This window comes from Hippoglossus hippoglossus, chromosome 8 (genome assembly GCF_009819705.1).
Source record: "Hippoglossus hippoglossus isolate fHipHip1 chromosome 8, fHipHip1.pri, whole genome shotgun sequence".
Classification (NCBI taxonomy): domain Eukaryota; kingdom Metazoa; phylum Chordata; class Actinopteri; order Pleuronectiformes; family Pleuronectidae; genus Hippoglossus; species Hippoglossus hippoglossus.
In genome coordinates this window covers 20,898,217-20,910,683 of record NC_047158.1, presented here as the reverse complement: position 1 = coordinate 20,910,683, position 12,467 = coordinate 20,898,217, and positions in this window count along the sequence as shown.

Below are 12,467 nucleotides of genomic sequence, written 5' to 3'. Positions count from 1 at the left end.
TTCATGGCGTTTGGGCGCAGAAACCACACATCCAGTGAGTTTGCAAACCTGTGGGCTGAGGTCAACCAGGAGAAAGAGAAGTCCTCGCAGAGAAACTCCCTCTAACTGCCAGTGTACGGCTGTGTTTTCAGTTTGTGTCCAAACAACAGATTGTGCTGTGACTGTGAAAGCCATTTGCTCAGTTGTGTGACGCAGTCCCGTCCGTCATCACATGGGAGGGAGGGCGTCTTTTTTCAAAGTGAGAGAGGCACAAAGAGAAGGAGCCCAACAAAACAGGAAACCGTTTATTCTCTCACGTTCAGCTGTGCAGCCTGAGTTATTTCTGTCCCTTGTTGTTGCCTCTGACCCCAAAGGTCAGTGTGGCACACCAGGATCAACCAGGCTCTGGATTTAGGGATTTCTTGAGCTGTGACTCTCTGGAGGGTCACACAGGATCCAGCTGATCCGTAGGAACTTCAACCATCGGTGTGTTTCTGGTAAAACAATGTTCATCCCTGTAATCGCTGAAATCTGAAAACATAACAGACTTAATCCGTCCTGCGGAGCAGCAGAGGAAACATAGACAAACTGTAAACTCACCTTTTCATTGTCATCGTACACGCGACTTCCTGCTGCAGCTTCGACTCACGGAATCGTCCTTGAAAGATTTGTGCACATTCATGAATAGTGAGAATGTGCAATACTCATTTTCTATCTATGCATTAAACCTCTCATGTGCAATCTATGTCTATATTTACATCGTATAATATTTATATTTCCTTGCATTTATATTATATTTTACTTATTTATTACTTTTATTTATGTTTCTATTCTTTCTATCACATCAAAGTGGGACTAATAAAGGATTTTATTTTATTTTATCTTATCTTGCAATGCTTTTTCAGGCCCAAAAGATAAAAATACCCAAATTAATAAAAATGAATGCACTGGTTTGGACTGATATTATATATGTATTCATATCTGGATACACATGAGTTACTAGTGAATTACAATGTGATCATGCAAGGATCTTATACGACAAGTAAAACAAGTTTATAACAGAGAACAGCAGTTGAGTATCAGCTGAACAATAAGTAGATGATTTGATGATTTATTAAACACAAGAAAGATGTTTAGAAATAAAATTCCAAGGCCTGAAAGACAGTGGCAGTGAAAGAGAGTCTGGCTGCCCTTGTACCCAACACATCCCCCCCCCCCCCACACACACACACACACACACAACACACACACGGAGCTCCTTATCACGAGCTGTCATCAAACACTCATATCCTCACATTGTCCCAGAGGGAAGCCGACCTCCCAGCTGCAGAGACAAACTCCATCCAGCCCCTGTGTCGGACGCAGTTTGAGGAAAAAAGGGGCGATAAGACCGAAACACGGCACTTAGAGGCAGATGAATTATTCTGAAGATCCTCCCCGTGATCTAAAAGAGGAAGAAGCGCCCTCCTCGGACCTTCGCCCTCTCTCTCCCCTCAGACTCTGGGATGCAGCTGTGGTCTTGTGTGACATCTGGGGGGGTTAGTGGAAGGGTTGAGGGGTCATGGGGAGTCACGGTCTGGGTGGGGGGGGGGGGGGGGTGTTTGCGTAGGCACAGGGCCAGGTCTGGTGAAAACACTCTGCAGCACCATGGAGACGGGAACAAGAGGCCGCAACTCTCTTCTTGTACAAACTGTACTTTCACTGACTCTCACTGACTTTCCTTTGTCCTCTGCACCGTCTCTCCGGCTGCGCGGCTTTTTTCTAGAAAATATTATGAAACATGTCCTTGTTCACCGCCCGGAGTCGGAGCCCTGAGGAATCCCTCAACACGCCTCTTATTGGTCTTATTCTGATATCAACCTGATCTGATTAACTTTAACCTGGAACAAGCAATAACGGAATCAAGACGTAAAGTCTCATTATGTGAACACGTATACGTCTTAATCACAGTATAACCTCCTGTTGGAGTTTTAAACTATACGTGTAAAGGAATAAATATAATGGAGCTAATACCCAGCTTTACCTTTTCCGTGCTTGTGAGGACGAAACCTGCAGAGACACACTGAGCAGAGACACACTGCGGTGACTGTGGTTCCCAGCTCAACTGGCACTGACGTCAGGCCTTGTGTCACTGAGGTCATTTCTTGCAGCTGATGTTTCTGCCACAGATGTGTGTCATTGTTTGTATGAACGAAACCTCAAACGCTCGTCTGCTCCATCACTTTCTGCATATTTCACCGTTTCCATTACCTGGGGGAAGCTACACGTATCGACCGGGGAAAACCAGTGTTCTCCTCTTTCTGTTTTGGTTTCGCTGTGAAAGACACATTTCCTTTGTCCGTCATTTCCCCAGGATATTCTTTACCTTGTGTCTGACAGAATGATGAAGTGAAAGGGAGGCTTGTACCTCGATGGTGTCATCGTTCTATAACCATTACTACGTGTTGCTTATTATTAATGATGTAATAAGTTTCACTAAAGTAACACAAGTTGTTTTGCTCAATTAATAAGCAAAAAAATGGTCTATTGCCACTTTGAGGCCTTGTCCCCTGCATTTGAATATCTCGGTTCAAACATGTGATGTAAACTGCAACGTCATTGTTTCCCCGGACAATTTCTTAAAAACTGCTGTTCAGAAAGCATCTGTAAAGAAAATCCCAGTTTCATTGACTTAAATTTGCATAAGGCTCAAACATGCAGGAAGACGTTAGTTTGGCAGAAACACCTATTTATTGTTTGTCCATTACTTTTAATTGACTCGCTCATCAATCTCTCCTCCTGGCACCTGAGGCACCAGCGGCTCAGATCGAGAATCACAGTGTCAGGATCACATTAGAACAAACAGGTATGAGCCTGCAGAGCTGTGGGGTTCCACCTAACACTGTAAACCTGTTCTCTGCATCTTCTGGAAGGAGACACTAAACAGAGCGTGTGATTCCTGATAAGATAAAGTCAGCCAACTACAAACAAGTCGTGTTTCTCCTGGTGAACAGAGCCCCCTTGCCTCCCCGCTATCCCCTCTTCTGTCTTCTGTCACAGTTAATCACGGCTTGTATAACACGGCAGGAGGAGAGCGGCCCTCCCTCCTGCTCCTTTTAAATGAGCTGAGCTTGATTAATACCGACTTACGGGCGGGGGGGGGGGGTCTTTATACGAGGGAACAGTGAGGGAACAGCGACATGTTGGACGAGAAACAGAACACGGGTCTGAACGGCATCAAAACATGAAAAGTGCTCACTGGCTCTGTGAAGTTCTCCTTTGTTGAAGTGATGTAACTGTGTTTCGGGTTCCCAGCGTCTCTCGCTCCTGATGTGAACAGCCCCCCCATGTTTCCTCCTTTAAAAAAACATCCCATAAATACCTCGAGCTCAACCTCGACAGACTGCATTCTGAGCTGCTGCCTGCAGGGGGCCCGACGGCACACGGAGGGAAGCTGATGGATTCCTGACAGCTCAGAAGAGACAGCGATGAATCCCTGTTAGAAAAGGACTTGTACCCGAAACTGACAGTAACGACCTCCAGGTGCTGTTTGTTCAGGACTTTCTTGTTGAACCGAGATTTGTTTTTCACTTTCTTTACCATTGTGAGATTAAGAACATAAAAGCCCCTTTTCCACTGTTCAAAAAAACCCCACTGACAGCTGCGAACATCTGGCTTCTGTCTGCTAAAGACTGAATTGTGAATCAGTCCCGGTTCAAATGGACGCAGGTTTTAATCGGCTCTGATGGAAACGTGGCACCCGGGAGAACTTTGAGCTAATTAGGAAAGACAGCGAGGTTATTTGTGTTTTTTAACTTTAGGGTTAAAGGATCCTCTGCTTTCTTTTCACATCGGATTCTCCTGGAGCTCTACTGATATTACACTCAGAGTTCCAGGCGGAGAAAGTCCGTAGACGGCACCCCCTCCGGAGAAGATACGGAGCGTCTGCGGAGTTCGGTGCTCGTCTGAAAGCTGCTTTAATGGCATGAATCCCCCCCCCCCTTGTGTTCAGGGGCTGGTTTGCAGACACTGTGGGGACGCGAGCAGCGAGCAGAGGTTTGACCCAGATAGGTGTTGATCAGCTTGAGTCATGTACCAACTTTCAACCGCAATTCTCCAAGGCAGCAGACAGACGTGTGCTTCTCTGTGGTTTGTATTTGAAGCCTGACGCCCACTGTTGTTTTTCCTCTTGTGTGTGTGTTTCATTTTGTTTTAGTATCAGTCTTTCTTTTCTCTTTCTCTGCTGTCACATGTGTGTGTGTGTGTGTGTGTGTGTGTGTGTGTTTGTGTGTGTGTGAAATACCAGAAGCAGAAACTCAGGCTTCATGCAGGACGCCTCTTCGAAAGAATAAACATTCTCATGTGTCATCCTCATTTCCCCATAAGCTCGTTTATTGTCTCCCCCAGACGGACGAGTGGGAAGGCCATTTTTTCAAGTGTTGGTGTTTTCTGGCTCGTAGTTTTCTTTCCTGTGATGTTTTACGGTTGCAGAGGGAGTCTGGGAACTGCTGGGGCAGGAATGTGTGGTCGGCCTGTGGGGTCCACGTCTGAATTCATGTTGGATGGAATCAGAGCTGACTCGGGCTTTTATCACTTTTCAGAAATAAAAAGAAGTGGGTCATATTTTCCTAAACCACATTTAGATTGAATTGGAAAAACCCATCTTCTTTATTAAAATATGTAATTTTAATATGAAGTGATGGAAAAGGTCGTTTTTGTGCCAACGACACTATAAGAGAGATTTTATTTTAAATGTAGGTTATATAGCGAGGAAGCAACATTACACTACAATGATAAAAACCTGCAAACTACTGTATGTGTTTAAATCTTTATAACGTCCTGTGCATTGTTGTGTTGAGTCTAAACTCGTTCTCCTGTCCGTGTCCGGACTCTGTGGTTCTAGTTCCGATCAAAAGACCGTTGGTAGTGGGGGGGGGGGGGGCCGCCAAGTGCAGCCAGCGGAACTCCAGCGTCACGCCAGTCATTGTGCTGCTGTTGAGCTTGAGTCCCTCCACTGTCCAGTTTGTTCTTCTGACTCCATTTAAAAGCTCAATGAACCCAAACTTTAAACTGGCTCCACTGTGTGCATCACAATGGCCTTTTTATTACTGTTGTTGTTTTTTCCCCCCCTGCTCCCTCCGTGAGACGGTTCCCTGAGTCTTTAGAGGGCGACCCGGCTAAACATGGCTCCACGCTGGTGCCGTCCTTTCAGGGTTTCTGTTGGAGGGAGGGGGGGGGGGAGACTTAGTTAAGCCGTCTTCAGACATGAACTCTGGAAGATGAGCACAGAGTTCAGTCTGGACTTTCAAAAACAACACAGACATCTCTGGAGCGTTCAGGTGAGGAGGGGGGGCAGCATGTAGGAGGCAGGACGTGATGTATTAATTCGGCCCTTATCACCCAAAGCTCTCTTACTGAGTTACTTGTTTGTCGTGTGTTAAAAACAACATCAACTCGCTTGTGAGGAATCCTCTGGAGAAACTCCGCAGAAAGTCCGGAGCCTCTCACTCACATGCATCCTCCACTTGATGTCAGGAGATTCTCCGGAGTTCACTGCATGTCTGACAGCAGCTAGAGTTTCCGGTTCGCTTATTTACAAATTCTCTGGCGTCTGTGTTTACTTGGCGAGTGTCGTCAAGTTGGAGCAGATCGGTGTTGAAGAGCAATTACTGATTCTAAAAGAACTGCAACGAAGAAGAGAAAGACGCTGGAGGAGATGGAGGCGGAGGACACGTCTATGCGTAGACTACGTTGGAGCTACGGCGCAGATTCAATGAAGATGCACGAATTAGGCTTTGGTCTCTTTACTTATTGCAGTTGTAACAGTTAAAGGGAATGCGGCACAAATCCCTGAAAGTTTGCCGTGACCTCTGCGTCGCTGCATCACTCCTGACGACTCCCGTGAGTCCAGATGGAGCTGGAGTCTGTTGACAGTGAGGAGGAGAGAGTGGAGGATGCAGCTCAGTGATAAGCTCTTCTCCACGAGCTCTGAGGAGTTCTGCTGATGGGGGGGGGGGGGGGGGGGGGCTCCTGTGAACTCTCCTGTGGTCACCAAAGAGGCTTGTGTGAAGCGGGTGCCTCCCTCTCCCGTGGTTGTGCGTGGGAGGGAGGTCACGGACCCACCCTCCCAGTTGAGAGCACGGGCTGACGAGGGGAAAATAACAGGGCGCACTGGCCTGGAGGGAACAGTGCAGTGCCACCCTCTAATCACAGCCACCTCACTCACATGTGCAGACTCACACAATGACACACAACATGTGCAGACTCACACAATGACACACAACATGTGCAGCTCCTTCCTTCACCCACACGATTTTTTAGAGTTTTGAGGCTGACTCAGACTCCGAAAGTTTCTGAGGAAAAGTTGTGCCAGCGAATTTTCTTTTGTTCAGAAGAGTTTTATCTTGACAAGTGAGGACCTTTGAAAAGACGACCGGGATTTAAAAGTCACTGAACTGAGGTCAGAGGAAAATACTGTGCATTGACAAACTGTAGGTGATTTATAGACTTCAAGCAGATTTGGTTTATTTGAACTCGGAGCCTGTTTTACTTCCCTTTCACATGACTCTGCTTAAAAAGGCTCTGCACAAAGCTCGAGTTGCACAAAAGAAAGAATTCAGTGCAGATCGTGGAGCTTGTTCAGCTTGTGAGGGATTTCTGTATCGTGTGATTGAGGCTTTGCTGCCAAGCGCTGTGTGTGTGTGTGTGTGTGTGTGTGTGTAGTCTGGATTGATTTGTGACTTTCACCACTTAAGAGCTGCTCGGTAAAACCCCGTTTTACTCCGTGACCGTTTGAGCGAAGTGGACAGCTTCACACAGTGTGAATCTCATCACGTCCTCTAAGATCGTTCAGCTCCTGCCTGACGTCTTTATCGTCAACCTTTGGTCCAACGTCAACGCTTCGTGGTCGTTGTTTCTTCTTGGTTCAAGTTTCCAGAGATATCATCGTGTAAAATCATCAGGACATCAAGCAAACTTGGTGTGTGAGACTTTTTATTTACTCATATTACATGAAATTAACATTTTAAGTCCTGAAATTGAGATGATTGAGGTGATGACGGGTTTTGAGACATTTCAGGAAACCTCATTATTAACCTCATCGTTTCATCTGACAAGCAAACATAGTTTCCTGTTTTTAACCAAGTTTATCAGGTTATGCACCTGCATAATGACATATTATTGTGCGTGCATTTGTGTGTGTGTGTGAGTGTGTGTGTGTGTGTGTGTGTGTGTGTGTGTGTGTGTGTGTGTGTGTGTGTGTGTGTGTGTGTGTGTGTGTCTGCCCAACCCGGTCAGATCAGACGAGCGTGAGGTCCAGTGCGTCTGCAGGAATTTTCTCCTCTGAACCTCGGGGAAGATTTATGGGTACCAGGGGTGCAGGGGGATGATGGCTCCACTCAATGTCTTCATTGTTCTGGGAACACGTGTCCTGGACGCGGTGCCGGGTGCAGGAGGAAAATGGGGCCGACGCTGCAAAGGGATTAAAAGGGCAAAGCAGACACATGTAGGTCTGCACAGCATGTACATACACAATGAAACAGAGTAATACACAGATTGAAGTAGAATTAAAAGATGGAAAACGTCCAGATCTCAGCATGTCGATGGTTTCAGCTCATTAGTTTTACAGATTAAAGTCTCAAAACGTCACAGACTCGAGAAATGTATATTACATGTGATTATAAACCTGTTTGGATCCAGGATCAAACAGGTTTAAAGTGACACTGATCACGTTTACATGGACTCAAATATTCTGATATTGACCTTATCCTGAATAAGACATTACTTTGATTACTGTGTGTTTAGTTATTAATAGAATAATCCATGTCCATATGTCACAGAGCATAATCTGATGATGACTCTGACCTGTTGGCTTTATCGGGTTAATATCAGAATATTGGTGCCATTGATTGTGTTACTGTGGCTCCGCTTGTGCCATAAATATCCCACTAAACACACATTTGCTGGATGTGATATCAGTTGTGTTCACGTTGTGTATTTTAGCAGCTGTGTAATAAACATTATGAGGCTTTTAATCACGCAGCTTGTCAGACGAGTGTTGACTCAACGTGCAGCTCCTGATCTTACTTTAGGACAAAGTACAACTGAAACTGGTGAGAGTCGTGTGAGTGGTGCAGGTGAAATACCAGTGAAATCCTAAAAAACATTCAAGATAACATTATTATTATTATTATTATTTATTATATATTTAAATTGTACAGCTAAATAACACAAAATGTGCTTTTCATCTGTCTAATGAGCCGTTTAAATAAACCTTTCTGATAAACCTTCCTTAGTCCACACCTTTAATCTGAACTTTGTTTTAAAGTTGTGAATTTGCATTCACCTCATTGTGTTATGAAACATCACTTCTCCTTTTTAGACCAACACCTCACACACAGCTCGTTGTATTTCACTCTCACTTTCCCTCCCGGTGCTCGACTGTGAAACTGTCAAGTGAAGTCAACAGCAATAAAGATTTAATCATTTAGAAAATAGAAAATCAGTTCGGACGCCAGGAGGCAAAGACAAAGTTCGGACAGGAAGTCGTCTCGTTGGTTCCTGTTTTCTTTGGCTCATCAATAAGCTCGGACTCTGGAGCCTCTGGGAAATCTTCTCGTCGTCTCTTTGGTCATTTCCCAGCTCAGCACTTTTCCCACGTTCACGCTGATACAGTCATCGATACTCTGTCATAGCAGATCAGAAATCCTTTTCTTTCCTGATGAAATGTTCCCGTACACGACATTAAGTCCTGACTCCAACATGCAGGACTTGTCAGAACCTGCCCGCCCTTTGTTCCTGCTTGAGATGGTGATGTCAGGCTGACGGGTGGATACACCTGTGAGTCGCAGTCAGAGGAAAACATGTTGCATTGTTGTGAACATAGAATTTAGCAAGAGCAAACAGGGTCAGATACGCTTCCAGTTAATTATCCATGTTGTGTTCAACCCTGGAACCCGGGGCTGATGATGGTTGTTTTCTTCGTCAGCAGCAGTTGTGAGTGTCGACATCATCGTTTTTTAAACTTATACAGGACCGGCGGCCTTTTCAAACTTTGATGTGTCACCTCAGTGTCACGTCAGCAGAACTAACACAATTTGACCTTTTGATACTTCGTCTTCTCCAAAACCAACACAGGGTTTGTGCTAGAAAGTCTCAAATCCACAAATCTGAAGTTCGTAGTGAACTTTGTTGAGTCTTGAAGACATTAAGTTCAATATTGCTTCGTGACACCGACCCTACTGAAGAGCTGTTTCCCTTCTGTTCGAATTTACTCACATTCGTCTGTCAACAACTGATCTGGAGCAACGTGCACATTGTCCACATAACCTGCACATCCTGCCCCTGGATGATGAGTTCGGTGCAGCACTGTGCCTGTGGGTTCGTGCCGCGGAGCGAGAATGTAAAACTGGAACCTTCCGCCGCCTGTCATCCTGCACGGCTTCACTTCTCCAGAGAAAACAGTCTCGCGCCAACAAAAATACATTCTCCAGACATTAGCAGTGGAAAAACCAGCAGAGAGGGCACAGCGTCCACCACAAATGAAACAAATCTATTATGTGTCTCAATCAATCGTCTCTGCGCCTGTGCTGCGGCGGCTGTCAGAGGTCGGAGGGGTCACGGAGCGGGGACAGTGGAGCCTCCAGAGCATGTGGCAGCTCACAGGGACCAGGTGGGTGTGTGGACGGCATGTCAGTGCAGGAATGTATCTGTCAGCGTGGAACTTGTCCGGTGGGAATCACCCCTGGAATGTGTTTAGAATCACAGCTGAGGGCGTCGGGATCAGGTGGCCGAGGGGGGACCGGTGCGAGCTCGAGTGTCGGTGGACGTCCTGCAGCGAACTGTCCTGCAGCAAACTGTCCTGCAGCAAACTGTCCTGCAGCAAACTGTCCTGCAGCAAACTGTCCTGCAGGATTTATCTGTTTCTTTAGTTGGTTTTATTTCTATTACCTTTAAAGCTTTAAGAAGGTTTGAATCCTGGTTCCTCTTTGGAGAAACAGAAATCTCAGAGTGTGGCTGGTGTGAGCTTGTGTTTCCGTGAATGTGTAAAACTTAAAGAATATATATTTATAAAACCATGTCTGTAGGATTTATCCAGCAGCGTGCATCGTGTATTAGTGTGTGTGCACATGCAGACTAAATATGTATAAGATATAAAGATGATAATATGTCATGTTAATATATGTTTTGAGATTTTTCAAACCACATTAACACACGTCCCAAATTACAAGATTATTTCAACCAGATCATGTACAAGAAAAACCAAATAAACAGAAAACTTAGAGCTTTGTCGTTTGAAACTCACCACATTTTAAATTCACTAGATCAGTCATTTTATTTGGATCTGCACCAAACTCATAAATATCTGGATCTGACCCCTGATCCGGATCTGCACCAACTTTTAATGGGTTTTGTCCCTGAACGGTTCAACATCCTTCGAAGTTTCCATCAAGTAGTTTTTGCTTAATCCTGCTAAAATAACTCGACTGGAAACCAAACCTCCCTGATGGAGGTAATAAAATAATAAAAAACACACTCATTCATCTACAAATCCCCTCGTGCACATGTGTGTGTCTGTCAGTCGGGTGCCGGTGGCCGAGGAAGGGGCCGGAGCTGGGAGAACACCGGGCCCTCGCTGTAGCAGCCTGACCTCTAAATACACACTGCAGCCCCCAGAGGTCGTGACCCCCCGGGCGTCCTGGGACCAGTTGCCGTGTGGCCCCTCTCCCCCCACGAGAGAGCATGTGACCCAACCACTTGCTTCAGATGTCAGGGAGTAATTTACTGCGGCGCCTTTGTGCCACAGCAGCAGTTCTGACAAATGTTCCAGCACCTTCAGAGTGATTCTGTGTGTGCGTGTGAACATCTCGCTCAGTAAACCTGGAAGATTTTTGCAGCTGCGAGGAGATTTGTGCTCAGTAAGAGGAGAAGTTTGGTTTTCTGAGGTTTCAGTCGAAGAAAAAAACCATCTTAAAGTTCAGTTCTTACCAAAACCAGGTGGTCTCGCCCCTTTCGACCTCTGAGATCTCTTACATCCAGACATGGGAGCGGCCTCATGAAAGAAAGTGTGTGGCTGCAGCTCAGCATCATCGCCCACGACTCTGTGCATCTCGCGTCCCAGCAGCTCTCAGATCTTCTCCTTTCTCAGATCCTCGTCTGAACATGCACATCACATGCACTTCTCTGTAACGGCTCCTTTTTGACGTGATGTCATTAACACTACATGCGTTTTGTATAAGTCTGAGGCAGCAGGACGGAGAAAAGAGAAGTGAACACGGCGTGAACGGCCAATTTAGATTCTCCAATTAACTTAACGCCAATCTGCGTCTTCGATCCAAATCAGAATCTGGATCTGCTGAATTTAAAGAGTTTCACAAAGCCTCCATTGGAACATTTTGAACTTTGCTGACATGTTGTCATGATGCACGCTCATACATGAACCTCCTTTTGAAATAATAACATTAACTGGTTCCAGAGGAGGTTTCATATCAACTAAAAAGACCCATTTTAATCATATTAATGTTTTTACGTCTAAATTCAACTCTGATGTTCTGATAAATGTTCGATCTGCATGTACACACACACTAATACAAGATGCAGGATTGGTTTTATAGATGCATTTGCCTGAGTTACACAAACACACACAAACACACACCAGTCCCTCTCGGCTTCTTCATATTTCTCTTTCTCCGAAGCCGGGATTTGAACCTTCATGCTGTGAGGCGCCTGTGGCCCTGCGGCAGTCTAAACTCAAAGTATTTTACACAGTGAGATCAAGATATACAACATCAGAGAGAAACCCACATTCACCAAACGCTGGGTGACAGGAGGTGTCAGACTAGTTGTTATTACGCCAACAACAACTTGTGTCATCGAATCCACCTCCGTCCACCTCCGTCAGGCCCAGCCTCACCTCCTCTCATCACTCTCCCTGGCTCATGAGCTCACTTGTTGCAGCAGCAGCCAGCTCCCTGACCCCCTGACTGGGCTTTGAAACACTGCTCGTGCATTCCTTCCATCCTCAGGCCTCATCCGACTTCAGGGGTGAACTCGACACTGGAGACAAACCGCCGCTGTCAGTCCTAATATAAAGAAACGCTGGAAGACTCCGCTGTGTGTTCCAAAGAGCGTCTGGCAGAGGGCAGGAGGTTTTCAGCCGAGCTCTGATGAGTCCTGACACCAAAGTGCAGTGTGTTTCTGTGTCTTACTTGTCTTACTTGTCCAACACTGTATAAACAGTCAGGGGTCTGACAGCACGATGATGTCTGGGAGGAGGAGACGTCTCCAGAACCTTAAAGCACCGAGGTGGATAAGTGTGTGTGGTTATAAAGTCGAGTGTCTGTCCACATCTTCAAAAGTTTAGAAATGAATGTCACTAAATGTTTCTTTGGAAAGCAAGAACTTATATTTGGTGTAGGAGCGCCACCTGCTGGACGAGGTGAGGAGCGTGTTTAGTTGAGTTTAGTGCAGAATACTTTAGGTGTTAAATAAATTCCAGTTACATCAACTAA